Raw genomic sequence first — 27,469 nt, forward strand, 5'->3', positions numbered from 1 at the left:
TTCAGTTTTAATCTGCAGTTCATAACCAATAGATTGTGGTCAGAGTCCACATCTGGCCCTGGAAATGTCTTACAATTTTAAACCGGGTTCCTAAATCTCTGTCTTACCTTTATATAATCTATCTGATACCTTCTAGTATCTCCAGGATTCCTCTATGTATACAATCTTCTTTTATGATTCTTGACCCAAGTGTTAGCTATGATGAAGTTATGCTCTGTGCAAAATTCTACCAGGCAGCCTCCTCTTTCATTTCTCTCCCCCAATCCATATTCACCCACTATGTTTCCTTGTCTCCCTTTTCCTACTCTCGAATTACAGTCACCCATGACTATTAAATTTTCGTCTCCCTTCACAACCTGAATAATTTCTTTTATCTTATCATACATTTCATCTATTTCTTCATCATCTGCAGAACTGGTTGGCATATAAACTTGTACTACTGCAGTAGGCATGGGCTTCGTGTCTCTCTTGGTCACAATAATGCGTTCACTATGCTGTTGATAGTAGCTTAACTGCACTCCTATTTCTTTATTCATTATTAAACCTACTCCTGCATTACCCCTATTTGATTTTGTATTTATAACCCTGTATTCACCTGACCAATAGTCTTGTTCCTCCTGCCACCGAACTTCACTGATTCCCACTATATCTAACTTGAACCTATCCATTTCCCTTTTTAAATTTTCTAACCTACCTGCCTGATTAACGGAACTGACATTCCACGCTCCGATCAATAGAACGCCAGTTCTGTTTCTCCTGATAATGACGTCCTCCTGAGTAGTCCCCACCCGGAGATCCAAATGGGGGACTATTTTACCTCCAGAATATTTTACCCAAGAGGACGCCATCATCATCATTTAACCATACAGTAAAGCTGCATGCCCTCGGGAAAAATTACATCTGTAGTTTCCCATTGCTTTCAGCCATTCGCAGTACCAGCACAGTGTGCAGGGAGGAGACCCCCAAAGAGGGATCATTGCTGACAAAATTTTATTTAAATAAATTTTCAATGCATAGTGTTTGGCCGTAGCCGGCTTGGGCATACTGTGGTGGAAGGTGCCGGCTGGAAGACCATGGTCGGCACATTCCTGCCACGTGCTCCTCGGTGAGACTCAAGTGCCACGGGTTGGTTGCGCTGACGGGGGTACGCTACTAGCAAGGCGCGTTGGCGGAATCAATCCTCCAATCAGAGACTAATCGTGTGATCACGTGGGGACGCGGCCGGGAGCGGCGAGGGCGGCTTGGAAACAGCTCCGCCCTCTCTTAGCTTCTGACCTCGGCCCCGAGTAGTCGCTCCTCTAGCCTCTGCCTCTCTGATGAGCAGACGGCAACCCCTCTTGGGGCTGCTCGGCCCTAAGTAGGCACCACTGTACCATCATTACAAGAATAAACTGGGTCCATTCCACTCAATTTATTTTCATTTTACAACGCCCTCCGCTCCTGACATCTATCCTGACGAACAATTGGTGTCAGAAGTGGGATGCGACCCACCTTACGGTTGTAAAATCAAGCCATCAGTTGAGTATGAGTACTACGAAGGGGCCGAGGCTGAGTAAGTATAGGAAACTAGACCGAACGTGGCGAGGCTGCAGCGCGCCATGCGCGTGCCAGCCGGTCGCCTGCGTTGCAGAATGTGCGTGGCCGCGCACTAGCGCGCCACAAGCGTGACGCAGTTCGTCGCCGGACGCGAGCCGAGGAGGGTCCGCGATGCAGTCACGCTCGCCGCCGCCGCCGCCGCCGCCGCCGCTGTCCGTAGCTGCCACGGGTCACCGCCTGCGCCAGGGTCCGGGGTGTGGCCCTCGCACCGCCCCGCAGTCGCAGCTGTCCGTGCTGTCGCCCGCCGCCTGCTGCGCCCGCGCGTGATCAGTTTTGTTAAAGATTATGCTACTATTACCAAACCACTTACTAAATTGTTGAAAAAGGATACTCCTTTTGTTTGGACGGATGAATGTTCGACCGCCTTTCAAACAGTGAAAACTATTTTAATTAGTTCACCTCTACTTGTTTACCCAGACTTCGCTGAACCTTTTATTTCATCTTGTGACGCATCTGATTTTGCTGTAGGATGTGTCCTAAGCCAAGTGCAAGATGGTGAGGAGAAACCCGTTGGGTATGCCTCTCGTCAACTGAATAAAGCAGAAACTAATTACAGTACTACAGAAAAGGAATTGCTTGCCCTTCTTTTTGGAATCAATTATTTTAGATGTTACGTTTATGGTCGCAAGTTTACAGTTGTTACCGATCACTCTGCTCTGCAGTGGTTATTGAATCTTAAAGACCCTAGCAGCAAACTTGTGCGCTGGGCCATGAAACTGTCAGAATATGATTTTGAAATTCGGTACAAGCCTGGTCGTTTGCATCAAAATGCTGATGCATTAAGTAGAAAAGTGCGTGTCATTCAATCAGATGAGGTATCACTTGAAGAGTTAAAAGAATCACAGCAGGTGGACGTTCAATGTCAAAGATACGCCACCTTGCCAGAATTTGAAGTAATAGACGAATAGACTCCCCATGGAAATCGTTTGGTAATACCGGAATGCTTGCAGCGACGTATAATACGGCAATGCCATGATACAATCCAAGCCCGTCACAGCGGAAAACGCGCTACAAACGCTCGAATTGCGACACATTATTGGTGGCAATACCGACAACGTGACGTGGACAGGTATGTAAGATCTTGCCTGCCGTGTGCACAACGAGCACAAAATAGGCATCCGAGAGTGCCGCTGCAAACACTTCCTCAGGCATCTTCACCCTTCGAAATTCTTGCTTTAGATATCCAAGGTCCTTTGCCACAGTCTCAACAAGGCAAGAAATACATTTTGTCTGTTATTGATCACGTTTCACGTTATCTAATTTTGTTTCCCCTCCCCGACATGACAGCTGAAACTGTGGCGAAAGAGTTTGTAAATCGTATGATACTACCTTTTGGAAGTCCTGATGCCATTTTAACGGATCAAGGAACCAATGTCATGTCTGCTTTATTTGTACAAATTTGTAAATTGCTAAGAATCAAAAAATGGCGTACAACTCCCTTCCATCCTAAAGCCAACGGTGCCGTTGAACGCGTACACCGTACAATTTGTAAAATGTTATCCTATTATGTTGCAAAAACTCACGCTGATTGGGACAGATATGTACCGTATATTTCTTCTGCATACAACACCCGAATACATGAATCCACGGGGTATACCCCTTACGAAGCTGTGTTTGGACGGCCGATGAATTCGCCGTTCGAAATAGACAAACTACCTCAAGGTGTAGAAATAAAGGAAGTAAAAGGTTTAGCCCGCCGGCTAAAAGCGATCTGGTATAAGGTAAAGAAGAAGAATATCAAAGCTACTAATAAACAGTTACATAGGCAGAACAAAAATGCTGTTTTACCGACTTATCAAACAGGTGATTTAGTTTTACTATGAAACCCGGCAATCAAAAAGGGACGAACTAAAAAGTTCTCTCCCCGCTTTGACGGCCCGTATCGGATTGTACGGTTGACCTCACCAGTCAATGCAGAACTGCAATTAACCGATCGTACGGTGATAGTGCACTTTGACCGCCTGCAACCTTACCACGGTAGGGCTGTGTCACCACAACAGGTCGCAGCCCCCGATCCTCCTGTGTCACCTCCACCTCAAGTGGAACAGAGACGAAAGAAAAAAACGGAGGAGATTACCTCCACAGGGTTGTAGATACCCTTTGCGGAATCGACACCCTTATGGGTTGAGGTCGCGTGATTAATCACGCCTAATTAGAGTTTTATGTTATGTTCTATTGCAGCTTAGTTTAAGTCATTTTCTCCAGGGACTTGGAAGCAAGACGTGCCTGGCCACCACGGAGTTCCCGGCCATTCTCAATTGTCAATTTCCAGTCCTGTCATGTATTTTTGCACATTTTTATATGTATGATTATGTTTTATGTTTTGCAAGCAATGCCACGCATTAGACGTCACGCAACTGACTTGCTTCAAATGCAACCATTACACTTGATGTTGGCAGTACCGCGGCTGCTAACTCCGAATAATATTCTTCAATCTCCTCTATTGCCATCTATTTGGCAAACCAGTACATGTGGAGTATTTTTACTCCGAGCTTTTCTTAATACTTGTTACGTTGACGTCTAGTGTATTGTACTATACGTCGTAGTTCTGTATTTGCTGCAGCTAATCGTAAGTAATCGGAACAGATAAATCCAGGACTTGAAATGCATACGCCTCGTACGCTTTGTTTACCGGACCAGCTGTTGGCGGGGCAACACATCAGCTGTCGCCTCCCCTCCTCTCTTCAGCGTTGTCCCTTCTCTTCGCCAAGAACTGGCCAGCGGCCATAATATTTTCTCAGCCAGTAGCAGCGCTCCGTGCGATGACGTATCTTATCACCACGTGCGCTGCCGCCTCCAGCGTCTCAACACGCGGCGCGTCCTAGTAGTTGCAAAAACAAACCGCGAATTACTGCCCTATCCTCCGTGTATGACAGACTACAATGCATTTACCATCATTTTATATAACTAACAGCCTTTTTAAAAAACTCTTATTCTAGATAATTAGCAATTTCTAATTCATCATTATTTCTGGTACACGCTAAGCGCGTGATATTTGTCGCTGCAGTAGCGGCCGGTCTCTCGCGGCTACACGCCGTCTCACGTGACCGCTGACGTGCCAGTGCCTACTCCGCACCTACGCGTGCGCTGCGCGCTCGCTAACAGCTCCAAGCTGGTTTCCTTCATGCAGCCGGAAGACACGGCAAACAAAATTCATTAAAACATCCCAATAAATCTTAACATAAATATTAAGTAGATGTGATTCATTGTTTAAATTCTTTTCCTTGTTTTGTTTCACATTAGCTGGATAAATCACACGAAGTTCTTAACGATTTACATTATTCTGCATACCTTAGTCTGCCAATCCTATAAGTGAAGTTTCACTACTGCTTTGATTCATTGTATAAGCTACAAACTACAGCCCTAACCCTCTTACACATCGAACTATGATGACATTTAACGTTATCTGCCTTGGACAAGGCCAGATATGGGCAAACCAATGCAATGCCACGGGTTTTTCACGCTACTGACGAGGCACAAACGACCAATCGTCCGGGCTGCCGTATATCGGTGGGCGATTTTTCCTTGGTTGCTACGCAGTTATTTTTGCCCTCCCCATTTACTTTACTCTACCGCCGTGGTCATTGTTCTATCCTGTTTTCCTTCTTCTGTCGATGAGGAGGCCCCTACAACATGTTAGGTGCTCTCTTCCGACAGTACCGGTCTTTTAATCTTACCACCTTTTTACGCCGAGATATTCCTCTCCCTTGTTGCAGTCTTGCCCCAAAATATCGGCCGATGATGCATTGTGAGGTACGTACTTTGCCTCTAATTAGCCGGTGATGTAAGCGCTACGGGAACTGTGCCTAGTTGTCCTTTCAGTTCAATTTGTTATCGTCAGTTTTAAAACTAACACACACACAGTCTAGCAGCCAGCTCCAGGTGGCCAGTGTTAAATGTTAACGTTGAGCGTTCCGACTACTTACAGCGTTATTATTATACATCATTGTGGTTTTATTTTCCTGTCAACATATGTCATTGTGTTTAATTATGTCATTATGCTAGCGCTAGTGATTTATAGTTCACGATTTTCATTTTATGTAGTGTTATGTACTGCGCGCACAAAAAGTGACGCTATTTATGCATGTATGCTATTCTAGCTTCAGAGCTGTTTTTATTGCTTGAACAGTCGACATTTTCCTAGCACAGCAAGTCGCTAATAACGCCGCTGAGACTTTTATTCCATGCATCGCAGGAAACCCATGTGCCTATACTAATTCTTATTAAGTCAGACGGACGCCCTTAGACCCGCTGAACCACGGTATCGCAGATAGCTCCAATGCACTGCCTACCCCGCAATTATTAGACAGGTTGCCTTAGCAATGTCCGCAGGTTGCTCCATTGCCCAGCAAATTGTATAATCATCAATCCAAGTCTGCAGAGTGCACTAATGCACTGCTGAACTTAGTAGTCGAGTCATTCGCAGGTAGCTCATTCGCACCGCGAACTTGTACTTACACGTCACCGAATCCTAGGCTCCTCGGTTAACCACAAAACAATTCATACATCAATTACCGTGAGACAATTTGCGCTCACACTACGCCTTTGGCACTCAACCACAAATGAACTGAGCCCCAGACGCTCTTTTATTACATTTTATACAACGCTATTTTCTTCTACATGGCAATTCCATTGCAAAATCATCGGATTCTGCCAAAGATTCAGATACCGTTCCAGAAATGGCAGCCTTTTCCGTTGCTGAACGGATTCGTTGCTTTTCACCATCTGACAGTGGAAACTGCACTTTTAAGAACAATGTTGTTATATACACACATTGTCGGATTCTACTGACGTAGTCCCTTATGCACTTCGTCAACCGACTAAAAAAACAACTTCCACTCACGGATTTCGTATCCGATTTGGAAGTTTACGTTCGGGAACTATTCCCTTTCTTTTATTTCTTGTCAATTATTATTACTTCAATGTCATGTTTTATTGTTATCAATTTATAGTTATGATTAATGTTAGTACACTTTATGGTTATACGTTATTTTTGTGTCATATTCGGTATTCCCTTTTAACTTTCATTGTTTCTCGACTGGAAGTATCTCTGATAGCACCTATTGGCCTTCAATTCGTATCCGCCATCAGCTGCCATTAGTCACACATTTACACAACACTTCATAGCCGGCCGCGGTGGTCTCGCTGTTCTAGGCGCGCAGTCCGGAACCGCGCGACTGCTACGGTCGCAGGCTCGAATCCTGCCTCGGGCATGGATGTGTGTGATGTCCTTAGGTTGGTTAGGTTTAAGTAGTTCTAAGTTCTAGGGGACTGATGACCACAGCTGTTAAGTCCCATAGTGCTCAGAGCCATTTGAACCATTTGAGCCAACACTTCATACGCCCAATAACAACTTACAACACACTCACACTGTTCATATCCACATTACTTTGGTGTAACTTGTTGATGTTACCAGATCTCTATTGTCATATTCTAAGTACGTGAACAAGGCTTTTATCGTTTATGCCCTCCGCTCTTCGGAAGGGGAAAGGGAAGTACGTACGTATGTACGTTATGTTCGGTAGCAGTTTCTTTTAATCAACAACGTAGTCAATTTACCTGTTGAACACTTAAGTTGTTCTGTTAAATTGGAATCAAACGTCTTTGTGACATCAGCTATTCGTTTATTATTGCTTTGCAATAAACTGTTACTTTTAAGTTGCACTTACAATGCCTTAGTCTCGGACGCAGAGCCACTAGCGCTCTCCGACGCTGTTACCTGAGCTCAGCACTCTGCCGGCTCAGCGCTGATAAAGCTGCGCTGCGCCGCCTCCACTGCTTCACGCCCAGCCTCTGTATTCACGAGCAACAGACTCGCTCTCGCTAACATTCATTTCCGACTTCAGTAAAGTTAATCTCGCTATTGACCACTTCTGTAAGTAAAGATCCTATGATTATTGTGTTAACTTGAGTTGTCCTACCCTCATTCGGGTTTCCTACAGCTGAAAAACCACTCAATATTATTTCTGAAATTTATGAAGTAATTCACCTGTCTCGCCGTGTCGAGCCTTAGCGGGGTTGGTGCCCCTGCGTAGTGGCCAATGCGTGGGAGGTGCCTAGGCTGTACAGGTTCACACCGCGATCACAGGATTCCTTCTCATTTTATTCATTAAAAAAAAACTTTCTTCATACAAAATCTCAAATTAATTAACGACACTTGGCCTTCGTCCCATAGCAGAGTGGACTTATCTTCGCTCGGGATTACGTAATCTGACTATCACATTGGACATTGTGAAGACCACGCAGATTCTTTTATTTAATATACACACAGCACAGTCACACGTGCACATGTTACACTCGGCCATTCAACTCGGACTGCAAGGAAAGCTCAGTCCACATCTGTTACTCTCAGAGCCCTTCTTGCACATCCTACACAATGTGTCGTCGCAAATTTTGGCCCCTAAACAAATGCTTTATGCCGTGCGGGAAAGCAACCTCCCCTTTTACTATGCTGCGTTGGAGGTCCGACTTACCCGTAATTCGGATGGTATTCGGATGCGAATGAGGTTGCCAGTCACGTGCGCAAATTGCGAATACGAGTGCTATCAAATATACACTTTTCCAGGCTCTTGGGCTACCCTTCACCACCATGTTGTTTGGCAGACTCAAGAATTTTTAATAGTTAGTCGGGATCGACAAACTCACGCCACTCTCTCTCGCGCTGAACTATCCAGTTGCTTCCATACAACACATTACTTGTGCTCCACGCTAATTTTACACACTAACACTACTGAGTGCGAGATGTCACTGTTTTTAGCTGAAACTACTACACCTCCATGTCCTCGTGTTCTAGTCTCACTTCGTCAACCAATAATTCAGCCTGTTGGCAACTGTTTTCTGTTCGCTGTTCCACAGACTGTCACCGCCACTCTGGTGTGCCACCGTTCAATGTCAGAAACTGAATCGTACCGGGTGACACTGAGTAATAGTGGCCTAGTGTATAATAGTTCAAGATGTGATGTATACGCTGCTTCTATGAGGATATCAGCTCAATTGCACTCCACCTTTCATGTCACCATTCCCACATTTACCTTATACCTTCCTGAACTCTCCTTTAAACTCCATCACCATGAGAAGCTAAAGAATTTACCGAATACCAATGATTCAGATCTACTCCAATCGATCAATCATCTCCTTACCCAGGAACACAACCAAGTTGCTCTTGACCGAGTGGCCTCACATATTGCTGATTGGCACCAAACCAAGCGATTAACCACCGTTGTATTACCCAGCGCTGGTTCGGTAATAATCATTGTAATGATTCTGATTATAGTATCCTGGATACTCTGTAAAAGAGGGATTTGCAAATGTTTCACTTCCTTCCGAGAAGTTGTACCACCCCCACAACGTGAAGGTGAATATCACACCTGAAACTACCTGCCAACCTTGGTGCATGCGATCAGGCATGACCCCCCCCCCCCCCTTACAATTAAGTTGTAGTCTAGGTGTCAGGTCAATGAACTAATTTTGTAATGGATTTGTATTTCTATGTAAAGTCTATGGAATCACAATTTAACTGTCGAGTCTTAACCCTCATGTAAGTAATTTTGTTTTCTCTTTAAATTTTTGTCATTTTGTAATGTGCTCATTCACCCACTTGGACAACTACCATTGTAATCCTAGATTTAAGAACTCAAAGTAATATTACGGGGAAAAACCCCCTTGTGACTGTTAGGACTGGGAGCATTCTCTCACCCCCACGAGGGTGGAGTGTTTCAGTGTGCTGTGCTCCAGTGCCCCTCATCATTGCCTGGGTACTCACCACCACTGATACCGCCGACACACACTCACAGCATGGCGCCGCCCCACTGCCGTCGCACCAACTTCACAAGTTTGTTATTCAAGAGCCTTCCTTCAGGCCCTTCAGGCCACTTTGTAACTTTTGCACATATTGATATTACTATGTCACTTCTGGGACCCTTCATAATGATCATATATTTTTTAAATGGAATAATCAGTTAGAATAAGCTCATTCATTTTCATCCAGAGAGCCTTCTTCGGAAGGGGAAAGGATGTGCAGGGAGGAGACCCCCCAAGAGGGATCATTGCCAACAAAATTTTATTTAAATAAATTTTCAATGCATAATGTTCGGCCGTAGCCGGCTTGGGCATACTGTGGTGGAAGGTGCTGGCTGGAAGACCATGGTCAGCACATTCCTGCCACGTGCTCCTCGGTCAGACTCAAGTCCCACGGGTTGGTTGCACTGACGGGGGTACACTACTAGCAAGGCGCATTGGCGGAATCATTCCCCCAATCAGAGACTAATCGTGTGATCACGTGGGGACGCGGCCAGGAGCGGCGAGGGCGGCTTGGAAACAGCTCCGCGCTCTCTTAGCTTCTGACCTTGGCCCCGAGTAGTCGCTCCTCTAGCCTCTGCCTCTCTGATGAGAAGACGGCAACCCCTCTTGGGGCTGCTCGGCCCTAAGTAGGCACCACTGTACCATCATTACAAGAATAAACTGGGTCCATTCCACTCAATTAATTTTCATTTTACAACGCCCTCCGCTCCTGACTTCTATCCTGACGAACAACAGCAAGGCCGTTTTGGTTAGTGTTGCAAGGCCAGATCAGTCAATCATACAGACTGTTTCCCCTGCAACTACTGAAAAGGTGCTGCCCCTCTTCAAGAACCACACGTTTGTCTGATGGCCTGCCAACAGATACCCCTCCGTTGTGGTTGCACCTACAGTACGGCCATCTGTATCACTGAGGCACGCAAGCCTCCCCACCAACGGCAAGGTCCATATATATATATATATATATATATATATAACAATTTTAATTGTTGGCTGTCTTGTGCTCGGACGACATTTTAATATATTTTAATTAATTTATTTCTTTATTTAAGAAATTTTTTAAGAAAATTCTGTTTCTTTGGTATTTTTAGTTATGATACTCCTCGCCGGAGCTGCCTCACCTGAAATCTCAAAATTTTTTCTTCCGGTATGGAGAACGTTCGGCACAACTAGGTGGTATGTAATATGATGCGTATGGATTGATGTGTCTAACTTTTTTATCAACGAAAAGTTTATTGCTTCTGAGATATTCTCTCGAGGAATATTGACCGTGGAAAGATGCAGGCTCCCACTTCCACACTGCACCTGCGATCGATCTAAGTCACGTGATGTCTGAAGAATATTTGTCAATTTTTTTATAAATTGGTAAATACACACTTTGAATGCGTATTATTTTCTTGAACTTGTTTATTATGCCATCGATTAACTAAACATTCACAATGCAACTTCATAGTATCACACAACAATAGCAAAATCTGTCCAACGTCCGATCTCTGTAATCGCTTCACACAGAGTCCTAAAATATACATCCATGGTTACTTATTCCAGATAGATGTTTCTGTATCACAGAATGTCCAACTCTCGCAGGCAGTTCATACGTCATATTTATTGTGATATTCTCGTTTAAATAAGACATTTCGCAAATGTCGAAAAAGTTTGCAGTGAAAAATATGGATTGCTATCATTTTACATTTGGTACATATCTTGCTTTTAAGGAAATTTAACTAAGAGTTTCCTTTGACCGATGTGGAAAGACTTCTCGGTCTCCATTCTTGAGAAAATTGAATCTACGTAAGACGTTCACTTTCGATTGCTTGAGTGCGGAATGAAATTTTCCTAACATACCTCATGTCACCTGAACCAGTCAATATATCGAAACGAGAGATTAACAGATGATATCACACAACAAAAAGAGCATTTTTCCATGCGGTAAACATATGGAGCTATCTTATTCATGTTGATATTACTGAAACTACAGCTTTTATTTAACTTTTTCAACCCAGTACTATAACTTTTAAAAAGACATTTATCGCTAGTGGAAAGAGAATTTACTTATATGAGAATCAACGAGAAATTTCTTCTCCTATGTTGCAGGAAACTGACATATGAGATTTTTTATAAGATGTTGACTTCTCTGGTCGCCTGTTGCTTGTTTAGTAAGACACTCTGCTTCAACATTCTGTCCAAATAGATGCTGCAACGAGAGTTTGTCCAAATTATGCTGCGTGTTGGCAAAATAAGCAAAATTAAGCCAGTCAACAGGAGAAACATAGTCATTGTTGGTAACTGATGATGCTCCTTCAGTTGACAAAATGTTAACAGTTCAGATAACAATAACTCGCCAATTCTCTTGCAGTTTTGACAGAATCGTGTACCCCATTATTCAAATTTTGAGTGACTGGAATGGAAGCTTATAAAAATATTTTCTGCATGTTCATCATCTGAGAAATATGGAAATAATTTACAGCAAATAGTGTACCTTTCTTTGTTCCTATCCTCATACAGAGGTAAGTGTTGGTTCCTGTTGCTCAAATGTCTTTTGATGAGTTAAAGATAGATTATATACATTTATAAACTATTTTAATCTTAATGAGTGGTCTCAAGCAGTTCATTAACCAATGATTATCATGTTTTTGTAACCTTGTTATCCACAGAGACACAGGTACCAAAGCTGTTATTTCTCATAGAACAATGCTGCATCTTTTCTGCAGAGAAGAACGAACACAAGAGAACTATTTCATAACAGTAAAGTTTAACACTGGCGGTTTGCAGAATCTTTCCACCTTTTCGTATAATCACTGATTAATTTAAAGATATTTGCAGTAAGAAGATTTTTTCACTGTACAGGTATAGCAATGGAAAGGTGGGACGTTATTTGGTGTAGTTTTTCATATGTGACATATAAATGAGATGTAAAAATAAAATCCTTTGCTAAGTTTCAATCCCAGACGTTCCTCATGAACAATAGATTGGGCTACAGCATTTCGCTGAAATCGCCACAGAATTGCCTACTTCTTTTCATCTGAGTTACGAAAGTGTTTTCTTTAGAGAAGTGTCACAAGTAATGAGTTTTGAGTAACATAAACATTGAAGAGCAAAAGAAACTGGTACACCTGCCTAATAACGTGTAGGGCCCCTGTGAACGTGTAGAAATCCCACAACATGACGCGTCATGGCCTCGAATAATGTCTGAAGTAGTGCTGGAGGGAAGTAACACCATGAATCCTGCAGGGCTGTCCATAAATCAGTAACAATACGAGGGGATGGAGATCTCTTCTGAAAGACACGGTACAAGGCTTCCCAAATATGCTCATTAATGTTCATGTCTGGGGAGTTTGATAGATAGCGCAAGTGTTACACGACAAATGGTTCAAATGGCTCTGAGCACTATGGGACTTAACATCTGAGGTCATTAGTCCCATAGAGCTTAGAACTACTTAAACCTAACTAACCTAAGGACATCACAAACAACCATGCCCGAGGCAAGATTCGAACCTGCGACCGTAGCAGTCGTGCGGTTCCAGACTGAAGCGCCTAGAACCCCTCGGCCACTCCGGCCGGTACGAGTGTTCCTTGAGCCACTCGGTAGTAATTCTGGGCGAGTGGCGTGTCGCGTTGTCCTGCTGGAACTGCCTACGGAATGCACAACGGACATGAATTGATACAGGTGATCACACAGGATGTTCACGAACGTGTCATCTGTCAAGAATCGTATCTAGACGTGTTACTGGTCCAACATCACTCCAACTGCACACACCCCACACCATTGCAGAGCCTCCACCAGCTGACATAGCATGCAGGCTCCATGGATTCAAGAGGTTTCCTCCGTACCCGTACAGGTCCACCAGCGCGATACAATTTGAAACGAGACTCGTCCTACCAGGAAACACGTTTCCAGTCATCAACGTCCATTGTCGGTGTTGTCGGGCCACGGCGAGGCGTAAAGCTTTGTGTCGTGCATCATCAAAGGTACACAAGTGGGCCTTCGGCTCCCAAAGCCCATATCGATGATGTTTCGTTCAATAGTTCGGACGCTGACACTTTCTGATGGCCCGGCACTGAAATATGCAGCAATTTGCGGAAGGGTCGCACTCCTGTCACGTTGAACGATTCTCTTTAGTCATCGTAGGTCCCGTTCTTACAGAATCTTTTCCGGCTGCAATGACATCGGAGATAAGATGTTTTGCCGGATTCCTGATATTAACGGTACACTCGTGAAATGGTCGTAAGGGAGAATCCCTACCTCATCGCTACCTTGGAGATGCTGTGTCCCATCGCTCGTGCGCCGACTGTCATACCACTTTCAGACTCACTTAAATCTTGGTTAACTGCCACTGTAGCAGTAGTAACCGATCTAACAACTGCGCCACATACTTGTTTTCATATATAGGCGTTGCCGGTTGCAGCGCCTTATTCTGCCTGTTTACATATCTCTGAATTTGAATGTGCATGGATACATTAGCTTCTTTGTCACTTCAGTGTACATTTTTCTAACTGCCACTTAAAATTTTATCTTTTTGCAGAAAAGCAGTATAAACTGCTCAAAATTACCTCGCACTAGGTACTGCGACAGAACCTTGAAACAGAGTGTCTTATTAAACAAGCCATAGGCGACCAGAGAGGACAATAAAGTACAGAAAAACTCAATGTGTTCGGTTTGCTGCAACATCAGAGAAGATGTAAGGTTTATTTTCATAGTAGGAAATTCTCTGTTCACTAGCCACCAATGATTTTTTTTAAATATTACAACAGCGGACGGAAAAAAAAGTTAAATAAAAACTGTAACTTCGGCTATATCGACGTAGATAAGAAAGTTGATAAGGCAATCTTATGGCAAAATACTCTTCTTGTTGTGTCCTATGATTTGCCAAAATCTCGTTTCCATATTTCTAACAATTGGGAGATATGAGGTTGTTGTTGTGGTCTTCAGTCCTGATACTGGTTTGATGCAGCTCTCCATGCTACTCTATCCTGTGCAAGCTTCTTCAACTCCCAGTACCTACTGCAACCTATATCCTTCTGAATCTGCTTAGTGTATTGATCTCTTGGTCTCCCTCTACGATTTTTACCCTCCACGCTGCCGTCCGATGCTGAATTTGTGATCCCTTGATGCCTCAAAACATGTCCTACCAACCGATCCCTTCGTCTAGTCGAGTTGTGCCACAAACTTCTCTTCTCCCCAATCCTATTCAATACCTCCTCATTAGTTACGTGATCTACCTACCTTATCTTCAGCATTCTTCTGTAGCACCACATTTCGAAAGCTTCTATTCTATTCTTGTCCAAACTGGTTATCGTCCATGTTTCACTTCCATACATGACTACACTCCATACAAATACTTTCAGAAACGACTTCCTGACACTTAAATCTATTCTCGATGTTAACAAATTTCTCTTCTTCAGAAACGATTTCCTTGCCATTGCCAGTCTACATTTTATATCCTCTCTACTTCGACCATCATCAGTTATTTTACTCCCTAAATAGCAAAACTCCTTTACTACTTTAAGTGTCTCATTTCCTAATCTAATCCCCTCAGCATCACCCGATTTAATTTGACTACATTCCATTATCCTCGTTTTGCTTTTGTTGATGTTCATCTTATATCCTCCTTTCAAGACACTCTCCATTCCGTTCAACTGCTCTTCCAAGTCCTTTGCTGTCTCTGACAGAATTACAATGTCATCGGCGTACCTCAAAGTTTTTATTTCTTCTCCATGGATTTTAATACCTACTCCGAATTTTTCTTTTCTATCCTTTACTGCTTGCTCAATATACAGATTGAATAACATCGGGGAGAAGCTACAACCCTGTCTCACTCCTTTCCCAACCACTGCTTCCCTTTCATGCCCCTCGAATCTTATAGCTGCCATCTGGTTTCTGTACAAATTGTAAATAGCCTTTCGCTCCCTGTATTTTACCCCTGCCACCTTTTCCAGTTAACGTTGGCAAAAGCTTTCTCTAAATCTACAAATTCTAGAAACGTAGGTTTGCCTTTTCTTAATCTTTCTTCTAAGATAAGTTGTAAGGTTAGTATTGCCTCACGTGTTCCAACATTTCTACGGAATCCAAATTTATCTTCCCCGAGGTCCGCTTCTACCAGTTTTTCCATTCGTCTGTAAAGAATTCGCGTTAGTATTTTGCAGCTGTGACTTATTAAACTGATAGTTCGGTAATTTTACATCTGTCAACACCTGCTTTCTTTGGGATTGGAATTATTATATTCTTCTTGAAGTTTGTGGGTATTTCGCCTGTCTCATACAGGTATGTCATGAGGTATGTCATGGATATTTCATTCTGGGACGTGTGCAGTCTGAAGGAAACGTGCTATGTAAATTCCCATTCTCTTAGGACTGGAGACCTCTTTCATAGTATAAAGAAAAATTCAGTGTGCTAGATAAATTTCGTTTGCAGCAATATATGGTGTAATATGCACCAGAAGCCAGATCATAGTGGCCTATATTTTTCATTGCAAACTTTTTTGAAATTCGCACAGTGTCTTACTTAAATGAGAATATCATAACTTGTATGACCGTTAGCGAGATGATGAGCACTTCGGCATGAAGCTGAAATGCAAAGCTATACGTAACTAATTTTTTTCGGTACAGTTTCTGTAAAACGGTGTGAGAAAGACTACAGAGCTAACAGAGCACGCAAATCGTTCTACCTGTATCGGTGCGGCTGCACCTTGACTGGCACGCTACCAGCGTTGTCTGTGTGCCCCTTAGGCACGTACAGTTTCCCTGCACAGTGTGGCAAGTCGGTACGCAGACTACCGGCTTTCTTTCTGTTCTCACACTAAGACATTTCTCAGGGCCGATTTTGTGGTTTAGAACTGTAAACTAAACTGTAGAAAATGCAAAAGAGTAGGAAATTACGGAGGTGGGACCCGGATAAGTTGAAAGATTCTCAGATGGTTGACAGTTTGAAGGTGGGTCGTTAGGTAACGGTTGACCAAAAGATTAAAAAAATACATCAGAAGACGAATGGGAAGCTGTCAGAGATAAAGTAGTAAAAGCGGCAGGTAATCACATAATTAGAAGGACAAGACTTACTAGAACCCGTTGAATATCACAAAAGACACTGAATTTCAGTGCTGAAAGGTGTAAATATAAAAAAGTAAGTGAAAAAAATGGAATACGTACTTCTAAAACTGACAGAAAATGCAAGGAAGTTAAGCAGGAGTAATTAGAGGACAAATACCAGTCTATAGAAGCATGTTTAACTAGTAAAAAGATACCACCTCTAGTAACAATAAAGAGACAGGAAAAATGAGAAAGAGCAGTATGCACATCAAGAGCTCAGATGGAATACCAGTATTGAGCAAGGAAAAATCTGAAGGATTGAACGAATTTATACAGAGTTTATCAGGAAATTATGACCAAACTTTCTGGAAAGACCCTGCATCTGCCAGAGGGTCCAAAGCACTTTTGTTGGCATGTATGTGGGTATGTGGCCCACATGGGACCCTGTGATATTGCAGCCTCTCTTCTCTCCTGTGCTGCATGCCCTTATCCTTATATGTTCTTTCCTATCCTAGCAGCGGCCGCCGAGTGTCGCCGAGCGGTTCTAGGCGCTTCAATCTGGAACCGCGCGACCGCTACGGTCGCTGGTTCGAATGCTGCCTCGGACATGGATGTGTGTGAAGCCCTTACGTTAGTTAGGTTTAAGTAGTTCTAAGTTCGAGTGGACTGATGATCTCAGATGTTAAGTCCCATAGTGCTCAGAGCCATTTGAACCATTTTTTTTAACCTAGCAGCTCCTCCCATGCCCCCTCCTCCGTTTTCTCCTCCAGTGTTTCCGTTTATGATGTCCTGTCTATTCCCTGATTCTGCTGTTTCTTTTTATCTCAAGATTTCACTCTACTCTTTTTTTAGTTTTTTTCTGGTCCTATTTGAGGTCTGAGCTCCCTTACTAAATTGTTTCTGCATGTGAGCCATTTTGGGAGGAATCCCTTCCTAGCGACTCCAGCCTGGTTTCCGCCTTCTCCCTCCTTCTTTCCCCTCCTCAGCATCTCCCTCCTCCGGGCCACCAGCATGTGTAGCAATGCTGTGTGGTGGGGCTGTTATGTATCTACCTGGCTCAACCTCCAAACACAGGAATCACACTTCTAGTACCTGAGCTTTCACTACCATGTGTGTGCCTATGAGTCGTTGCTCACATTTTGGGGCACTGGAAATCCTAGCAACAACTGCTATGCCAGGCAGCCCCTGATCAGAATGGGTGCTACCAGGGCAGACACTCTGCATATGAACTGTGCGAAACTCAATACTTCTGATTGCTCCTCCATGGCCGTTACTTTGGACAGGAACTGTTCTTCTTTTTACTCATACTTTTGCTTCCTCGGCCTTTCTTTCCTTGGATAGTCCTTGGGAGGAGGGTCAGGCCTGCAGCTTGTGGTCAACACATTCCTTATGACTTGGTTTGTTAAGGGATGGACTGGGAAACTTTCCCCGCTATCAACCTGCATTTTTTATAGAACATCTCGAAGATAGGTTTGTTGAAGTGGACTCACTTAGTGAGATGTGAATTCGTTCCCTAGTGATTGAAGCCTCATCTGGCAGTCAACCGTCTTCCCTCAGTGTCTGCAAGAATTTAGGAGACATTCGAGTGAGCATCGCACCTCACTAGTCCTTAAATACCACCCACTGCATTATCTTTCACATGGACCTCGTTCTTCAGTATGACGTGGAACTCAGGACTAATCTGGCATGGTGGACGCTTCTTTTCATTCGGCGAGTCCAGAGGTCACAAAGACGATCGGGATAATACTGCCGCATCCATTCTGGCTTTTGAGGGGATCACTTCTGCAAAAGGCATGGTTATGGTTTACTGTTCAGATCCATTTAAATTCTGTGGTACTGATATGAACTCTTTATGCCAGCCAAGACTGGCTTCTTACACTTGTTGCTCATCTTGCCATCCTTCTACAGTGGCCTCGTCTCTTCCTTATCTTTGGGGGTTTTAATGCACACAAAGCTTCATAGGATAGTACTACGATCACCAACTCGCACCGGATTGTTGAAGACTTGTTGACAGTGCCAGATCTCCACATCCTCAACGCTGTAGCCAGCATACACTTTAGTGTGACACACAAAAATTTATTGGCCATTGATCCCTCCATCTGTATTTCTAGATTTTACTCCTCCATTTAATGGGGAGTTCTTGGTGATTTGTGCAATAGTGATCATTTTCCTGTGGTCTTATATTTTCTCCTGCATCACTCACCCTGGATGTCCTCTGAGGCGGACCTTTAAAAATGAGGATTGGGATTCCTTTTCCTCAGCTGCCATCCCAACTGCTCCACCATACAACGGCATCGATGAGTGCATATGGAGTTAAACTGATTCCATCCCTTCAGCATTTGATTTGGTGATTCCTTGTTCCTTCCTTGGGTTCTCCCTGCCGGAGGACTATCTATCAATGGACTCCTTAAATTAGCCTTCCAACAGTGCAGAAGGGACGCATATCTTCCAGAAACAATCCATCTCTTGACCACCACCTACTCTTTAAACAGTTTCGTGCTTGGGTTTGTTATCTTTTTAAATGCCTGAAACGGATTTATTGGGAACAATATATCACTGCCATAGGGGCACATGCTCTCTCTTCTTAGGTATATGCAAAGATCAGGCGCATTTTTTGCTACTTTCTTCCTACAAGGGTCCCGGAGTTTTCTCTGAAAGTTGTTATTCTCACAAGCTTGAATACTATCAATGAGAATTTTGCTCGACATTTCCGCCAGGCCTCAGCATTGGTCGGCTACCCATCAGCGTTTTGTCTCCTGAAACACCATCTGGAACGACTCTATCTCTCTTTTGGTCCCCACTGCCTGCAGCCTTATGAAGCCTGATTAAGCGAGTGGGAATTACCCATCCCCTTGCTCTCTACCCCGACATGGCTCATGGACAAAACGGAATGTACAACCAAAGGCTTCAAGACTTGCTGGTGCTCCGCCAACGTCAAATAGTTACCCTTTTTAACTGTCTTCAGAGCGAGGGGAACGTACTTCCCAATGGCGAGAAAGTATAGTTATTCCAGTTTTGAAATCGGGTAAATCGCCTCTTTTTACGTACAGTTATCATCCAGTGTCCTATGCAAGTTACTTGAACGTATGGTGATTTGAAGGCTGTATCATTGATTCCTGGGACCTTTCGGCTTCGACCCAGGGAGGCTTTTGCCAGTGCCACTCTGCGGCAGATAATTTAGTCCACCTGGACTCTGCCATTAACAACTGGTTGCCGTCCTCATCTATATGCAAAAATGTTGTGATACCACATGGCGCCATTACGTCCTTACCACCTTACATTAGTGGGGCCTCTTTGACTCGGTCCCAGTTTTTACCCAGAACTTTCTCTCATGTTGCCCTTTCAAGGTACAATTTGGCGTCTCCCATAGCACCTCACATCTGCAGGAGACTGGAGTTCCACAGCGTTTTTTTTTCTTTTTTTTTTTTTTTTTGAGTTTCCCTCTCGTTTTAGTGGCCATCAGTCGCCTGGCGGCGCGTGTAAAATCTATGATGTCCCCCTCTTTGTAAGCTGGTGATTTATGCATTTATTTTTATTCGTCTATGATGAGTATTGCTGAATGCCGGGAGCAATACACAGGGTGTAATCATATACTCTCACTCATGGCTTCCATTCCTCCGCTGCCAAGACCTGCATTATGTATTTCTGCATTACCGTAGAGTCCATCCCCATCCAGATCTGTACCCCTCTATGTAGTGAACTCTCATAGGCTTTTAGGAATGGTCATTGGTGCCTAGTTTACATGGCTTCCCCATCTTTTTTAATGAGAAGTTGATATATTAGTCGCACTTCAGTGCTGTTTCTCTACTCTGATAAGCCTTTACACAGCATTGACCAAGTGCCATCTCTGTTATGGGGGTCTCACATGTGGCTCGGCAATACCTTCGATGTTACACATGCTGTATCCAGTACACCATTGAGTGGTAAGACTGCTAAATGGTGCCTTTTGGACCATTCCAATGATCAGCCTGCTGGTGGAGGCAAGGGATCCACTACAGCTGGTCCTGTGCCAACAACAGTTGATTTCTTATTTTATTATACATTCATTACTTTTTGGAGCACCTAAACTACCGTCTTTACTTTCCACATAGGGAGATCCTCCTCCCCCAATGGGGGCCGAGGTCTGGGCTTACAATTGTCATCTGTATCTGATCACTTTTTTCCTGAACTCCAGCTGGCCCATCTCTTCTCTCAGCCTGCTCCCATACCAGACCATGGTGCATCCTTCACCCACAGTTCTGTGTAGGCTTAACACAAGGTTTGACAGACTTGGCTAATCCTGAGGTCCTCCACTGCCAATTCCCGTCCATTCGTAGTGGTTTTTGGGATTCAGACGAAGTCTATATTGATGTTCCGATGGTTGCTGGTCACGCTGCCTTTGCTTGCGTTCATGCAGCATGTAATGAGTTCTGCTCCTTGCCTGATGTCTGCAGTGTTTCCACTGCAGAACTGGTTGCTATTTCTTGTCCTTTTGATCGTATCTGTTCCTGCTCCAGTGAGTTCTTCCTCATCTTTAGCGACTCTTTGAGCAGTTTACAAGCTCTTGACCAGTGTAGCCCGCGCCATACCTTGGTCCGACTAGCCAAGATTTCCGCTTTGGCAATAAACAATGTGAACACTCAGTGGCCTCTGTCCAGACCCAGATAACTTTCAGATCCTGGAAAATGAACTCGCTGGCAGGCTGGCCAAAGGGACTGCCAGCAAACTGCCTCTTGAGATCAGTAATCCAGAGTCAATTAGCATTACTCCATCAAGTTCTGATGATTTGGAATACAGAATGGTATGCTCCGATTCTGCCGAACAATCCATGAGCAATAAAGGAGACCACGAAATTCTGGAGGGCCTCCTTGCAGGCCTCTCACAAGGACTCCATCGTCTTTTATCATACTTGGCTTACTCATGGATGACTCCTCGTCATGAGACTCTGTCCCACTGTCATTGTGGTGCCCATTTGACGGAGTTCCAGAACTTGCTAGACTGTCCTAACCTAGCTGCCCTGCAGCAGACTTCTTCTTCCTGACTCGCTACCCTAGTGTTAGTTACAATGACTCAGCAGCTGACCTGGTTTTACAGTTCATTCATGAAGGGAATTTCTACCATTCTCTGTAAGGGAGGGCAGTTCAACATTGTCAGCCTGTTGAGGGGTCGGCAGGAAGACCTCTAGCCTCCTCTGCTCTGAATGACCTGCGGCTGTATGAATTTGTAGTCTGCCCATGCTCTCGCTCTACCCACTCTTTTGTTCTTCTTCAGCCTTCTCGTATTTTTTGTTTGACACTGTGTTTTTCCTTTGTCTTCATGTGCTTCTCTCGCCATGTCCATGTCGTTAGTCTTTTGTGGTTATTTTTGGGTAAAGTGGATCTGTTATGTGGCGAGTGGAATGTTAGCCATTGCATTTTCTGCCTTGGGGGCCTCTCACTGCTCCCTGGATAGGAGACCTTGAGGTTTCTTTCTTTTGAGTTTGGGAATTAGGTCCTTCTTTGGTGTTTAGTTTTGGTGACTCGCCTGTTCAAGGTCCAAAGGACTGATGGGCACCTAGTTTGGTCTCAATCATTAAACCATCTAACCATCATACTGTACATACAGAAGAATAATGTGTGGTGCATGAACAATGGTCTGGAAACTCTTTATTTCCTTGTTATAGCTCTTTTCTGTATCTGCTCACAGTTGTATTACTCACTGAAAACGTACAGAAACAGAACTGAGATGTCCTGCTAAACCCACAGGACAGGACAGGTAGTTTAAGTTGTAGAAAGGAGCCAAATTAAGTGGCTGTCAGTTACGCTCCAACATACAACCTTTTATTGGATCAAACATTACAAGGGCCAAGAAAAAATTTCTTAAAAAAAAACACAGTTTTACTTTTGAATTTAATTAGCGGCTGAATGCGCTGTACAATCTCATGCCTTAAGGGCAAGACCAGTTTACTCTAAAAACGGCTGAAAGCCAATAAGTTAAAGCCCAACCAAAATTAGAAATTTAAAAGGCAAACCCTTACCTTAAAACAGTTATTTAGTTAGGGTACAGGTCCCAAGAATCTGACACTTTAAGAGCAAACAACTTAAATTCAAAATCGGCTGAAGGACCAACACTTAAGACTCAATAACATTAATTTTAAAAATGCCAAAGGCTTTACGTAAAACAGTTCTTAAACTAGGCTGAAGGCCGAAACTATCTGATATCTTAAGAGCAGAACAACTTTAATTCAAAATCGGCTGAAGGCCCAACGAATCTGACACTTTAAGAGCAAAACAACTTGAATCTAAAAAACTACTAGAAGCCATACAAGTACAAACAACGAGAACAAACAAGAGAAAGCAGTACACCAAGGGCTCACATAAGTTCCGAGGGTCGGCCCGGAATTCAAACACTAACCCTCGCTTAGGTGAGACAGGCAGTCGGCCCAACCATTGTCGATTCGACGACAACCCAACTGACAGGCGCTCAACGGATCCAGCAACAAGATAAGCTCCGCTTCACTTGACCAGCACACAACAAGGAGTTCAATGGAACAACGTAGATGGTATTGGCACCCACAAACAATTATACATTGAGCTGTCAAACTTCACACAGCGACAACACGATGAGAAAAATACACTGCCCGAATTTACGTCAACGGCTTGGGCAGGTAACCGGAACGTTAACGGCCACATGGTAGAATATTCCACTGGCGCACTTCATTTCAAATAACCAAGTACAGTTAAACTCCACCGGAGGGTGGCTAAAATTTGCCAACTTGAAAACACACGTTGTTGCTCGCAGGAATATCCCAACAGCCGACAACGAACTCCAAACGACACATTGTAAACAGTTATGACTTTCTGGTAGATTAAGTCAAAACTCAACCTTCATGTCCAGGATCGATGAGCCACGAACCTCGTAGCAATGGGAACAGCATGACACACTCCGACACCGCATAGAGGCCGCCAGCAGGCCCGGCCAAACAACGTGCCACGGAGATATCCTCGCTGCTCCACGCCAACCGACCAACTCCTCGCACACAGCCCAGCTGGAAACTATAAGCGCCAGGCCAAAGACAGTCCAAGATGCGAATATCGATACACACCGTTTCTGCCACCCGCAGAATGGGAGGAAAACAGCATAATCGCGATAACTGCTGGAAATTAAACACAGAACAGCAACCAACGTTTAATCCAAAGCACTGCATGAGCCAGTCACGGCTCAAGAATGTACTAGCATTATATGAAAAGTTTTCTTACGTGATATTTTCAAAATACCCTCTTTGTTACGTATGGGTAGAATGTACAGTAACTATTAACTCTTAGGTTCGCCAGCAGTGTCTGTTGCTCCAACTGAATGAAGATGAATTTAGCATGCACCTCATGTAATTGCTTTACTAGTATCAATCACGTAACAGCAACTATTTAGCTGTGAGGACGGTGCGTGAGTCGTGCTTGGGTATATAAGGTGGTAGAGCACTTGCCCGAGAAAGGCAAAGGTCCCGAGTTCGAGTCTCGGTCCGGCACACAGTTTTAACCTGCCAGGAAGTTTCAACTATTTAGTTTCCTGGTCACTACAATGGAAGTGTTCTCAAATGCGGTATGGGAAATGCCCATTTTCTGTATGGAGTAGCAGACGGTAATGGGCGTGGTATACAACGTTTCTACCATGAGAGATTTAACAGAAAGACACTCCCCCAACAGGAAACGTTTAAAGCAGCTGATCGTCGTTTTAGGGAGTGCGGGACGTTCAAGCCTACCACTCGAGAACCTGTGGTCTAGGCTGAAAACTTCCAGCATAAGAAGTCACCCAAGTCGCAAAGGGAAGACGAGTGGACAGCGGTTTAGGCCAATATCTTGCTCTCGGGACGAGAATATGTCTGAAAAAGGCGGAATAAGCAGCAATAAGCAACTGCATTAAGATGAAGAAGGCAATTAAAGACAAATAACGTGTATCTATAGGACACGTGGCCTGTTATTGAAAAAGAGTCATGGGGAACTCTCCATTGGTTTATATTTCCAATTTATTACAGCATTCGGATTTCTAGTAGAGGACGGCCAAGGAGCAGTTGACGATTAGAATAAGTTGAATAACCAACGAAAAGGTAACATTCTAGGTGTCGGAGCCTGGAATTTCAGAAGTCTGAAAGTGGTTGGTAAGGTAGAAAATCTGAAAAGTGAAATGCAAAGGCTTAATCTAGACACAGTGGGCGTCAACGAAGTGAAATAGATTGTTTGTAACGTTTTCAGTAAAAATGATCTGTCGGTTTCAACAAAATAAAGATTTAAAAATAACTAAACATATTAATGCTACACTTAAGCAAAAAAAAACTTTGAAATATTTTGTGAAAAACCGTGTTCCCGAACCGGAAGACGATCCCACTTCCAACGTACAAAAAGAAGTTAGGTGTACTTTAGGTGACGCCAAGCATCTGTTAAAGCCTTTTCAGAAGAAAAATTGATTAACATGAACCCACAAGTTCCTAAGCTACATTCTGAGTTCAAGATGTATAAAAGTAATCACTATATTCGTCCGACTGTGGACAGTATTGGCAGTAGCTATAATGAATTATCTATTTTTTCACAGAAAGATTGAAAAACGTACGTCTCCAAAAATAACTATTCAGTTGGGAATTGTCAGAGCTTGGCGAATAAAATTAAAAACTTGGAACTTATTCAAGAGATAAAATTAATATCGTTCGATATAAAAAATTGTACATTATTGTAGCTGAATAAACAACTGTAGAAATCGTGGAAAAAACCTGCGTGCTTTAAAATAAGATGTAACACATGATCAAATTATGGACCTTCTACAGCTACTAAAAGTGGTAGTTAAACAAAGCTATTCTGAATTTAATCGGAAACTGTTTCAACAAGGAGATGTGCTTGCAATGAGTAATGCGTTAGCGGGCCTTCTAGCAAACATTTTTATACATTCACTACAAGAGAAATTATTCGGAAAATGCTGCTACAGAATTGGCCTTGAGTCATATTCTAGTCATGTGGATGATATTTTCATTATCTACAATAGAACTAATGAAGGGGTTAACCAAGTCTTTTATATATTCAATAATCTTCATAAGATAATTGCTTTCGCTTCACTAAAAAACGAAAAACGAGAGATAGATTTTTTAATCTAAATTCGGCCGTAGTAGATGATAAAATAACTTTTGGTATCTTCCAAAAGTCAGCGAGTATTGAACAGATTGTGCCTTCGGATTCAACACATCTTCAGGGCCATAAGACTGTTTTCTTTCATTCAGCTATTCATCGCACCTTAGTCACAACATTATCATCAATTAAACTAAAGAATGAAATTAATGTAATTGAAACTGTCACTCCAGTACCGGATATGAACCCTCATTTGTGGAAAAAATTTTCGAAGCGAAAACGAATAAAAGAAACACTACTCAAGGTGACGTTCTGAATGAGGATGTTTATAAAAGATAATATACTTCAGTACCTTACTTAAGTAATGTATCATATAGGATTCTGCTTGTGTCAGTTAAAAAATATGGCTGCTAGGTTGTTCTCTCCGCAAATAACCGTTTACAGAAATAGTTAACCCATAATATAAAAAACTCCAGATGAACCTTTATGTAGCTCCAGAGTTTACAAAATTAGTTTTTATAGTAGCCCGGTGTTTCATATCAGACACTATAAGGTGTGAGGGATATTTTCTAGGGAAGAAAGGTAATAATATTCATAATTTTACTTTTGCAGGGCATTTATTAATATCGTAACACAATCAAAAAGATGTAGACAAGAATGACGATTCGGCATACAGAGGAGTGAGGGTGGAAACTTGATGTGTTGGAAGAGCTTGAGACAATTAAACATATTGTCAGTGGCGGTGGCCTCATCTAAAGCGAACAACTACAGTTACGAAACAAAAGCTTCTTTAACGTCCATAAGCCATTTCTCACGACTATGTGGTGCTTTGTTTCATCGTTCCGTCAAATTTCGGAACTTTTGGTTCTCCCTTTCCTTTATGGATTCTGTACTTCCTAACTGACTGTACGCCAGGCGGTACTTTATGTGACATTCTGTTTTGAAGATTTAATGTAAAGCATGTTTCTCTCTTTTTTGCTTGTTGTATCATCTTGACAGAAGTTCAGTTACAGTGCGTTCTTTATTATCAGCACGTATTTGCATTTTCCATTTTATGCACTTTTGGTACGCATTTCATAGTAATTTTTCATAAAAAATATTTTATACCTTCTGTATCTTTCATACATTCCGTTTTTTATACCATATAATATACGTCACATGCAATTTACTTTTTTTAAAACATCTAAATATGTATCTGTCAGCCAGTCGCTGTGGCCGAGCGGCTCTAGGCGTTTTAGTCCAGAACGGCGCTGCTGCTACGGTCGCAGGTTCGAATCCGGCCTCGGGCTTGGATGTGTGTATTGTCCTAAGGTTACTTAGGCTTAAGTAGTTCTAAGTCTAGGGGACAGATGACCTCAGATGTTAAGTCCCATAATGCTTAGAGCCATTTGAACCTTTTTTTTTTGTATCTGACGGATGTATTACTATAGCAGTTACGTATTTCATACAGTTGAGCGTTTACCACGCTACTAGCACCCAGTAAGTGGCTCGCTCGACACCACGTTTACTTGGTATCGTAGCTACTTACCACTCACTCGGCCCAATGTCTGCTCTTTTGACAAACAGTACATGTGTAACAATTTTTACTGGTCCCATGCAGGACTTTATTTCACGTTTTCTACTGTTTGTTCTTGAATTCCTTAGCTAATAATGTATGTTTTCAATTTTATCGTCATATAGGTTATGTAAGTTTTAGTCCATGTTCTCCTTTTCGATGTTATCATCTATTATGTACTATAGACGTTTGTTTCATAACATGTTTAAAACTTTATACATGACTTCCTTCTGAAGAAGGTACCCTTAGTGGTACTGAAACCTAGTGGACGTTTTTTACATAAAACGTATGCAACCTGTCAGCTGTATGCTTCAAACGAAGAAACTTGATTTGCGTTGTTGTTGTCAGCCAAGTTTAATATTGTAAAATTTAATTGTTTTTTAAAAACATATTTTCTTTTATTAGATTCTCCGGTTCTGTGTAATTTAGA

The sequence above is a fragment of the Schistocerca piceifrons genome, chromosome 2 (genome assembly GCF_021461385.2).
Source record: "Schistocerca piceifrons isolate TAMUIC-IGC-003096 chromosome 2, iqSchPice1.1, whole genome shotgun sequence".
In the NCBI taxonomy this organism is placed as follows: Eukaryota; Metazoa; Arthropoda; class Insecta; order Orthoptera; family Acrididae; genus Schistocerca; species Schistocerca piceifrons.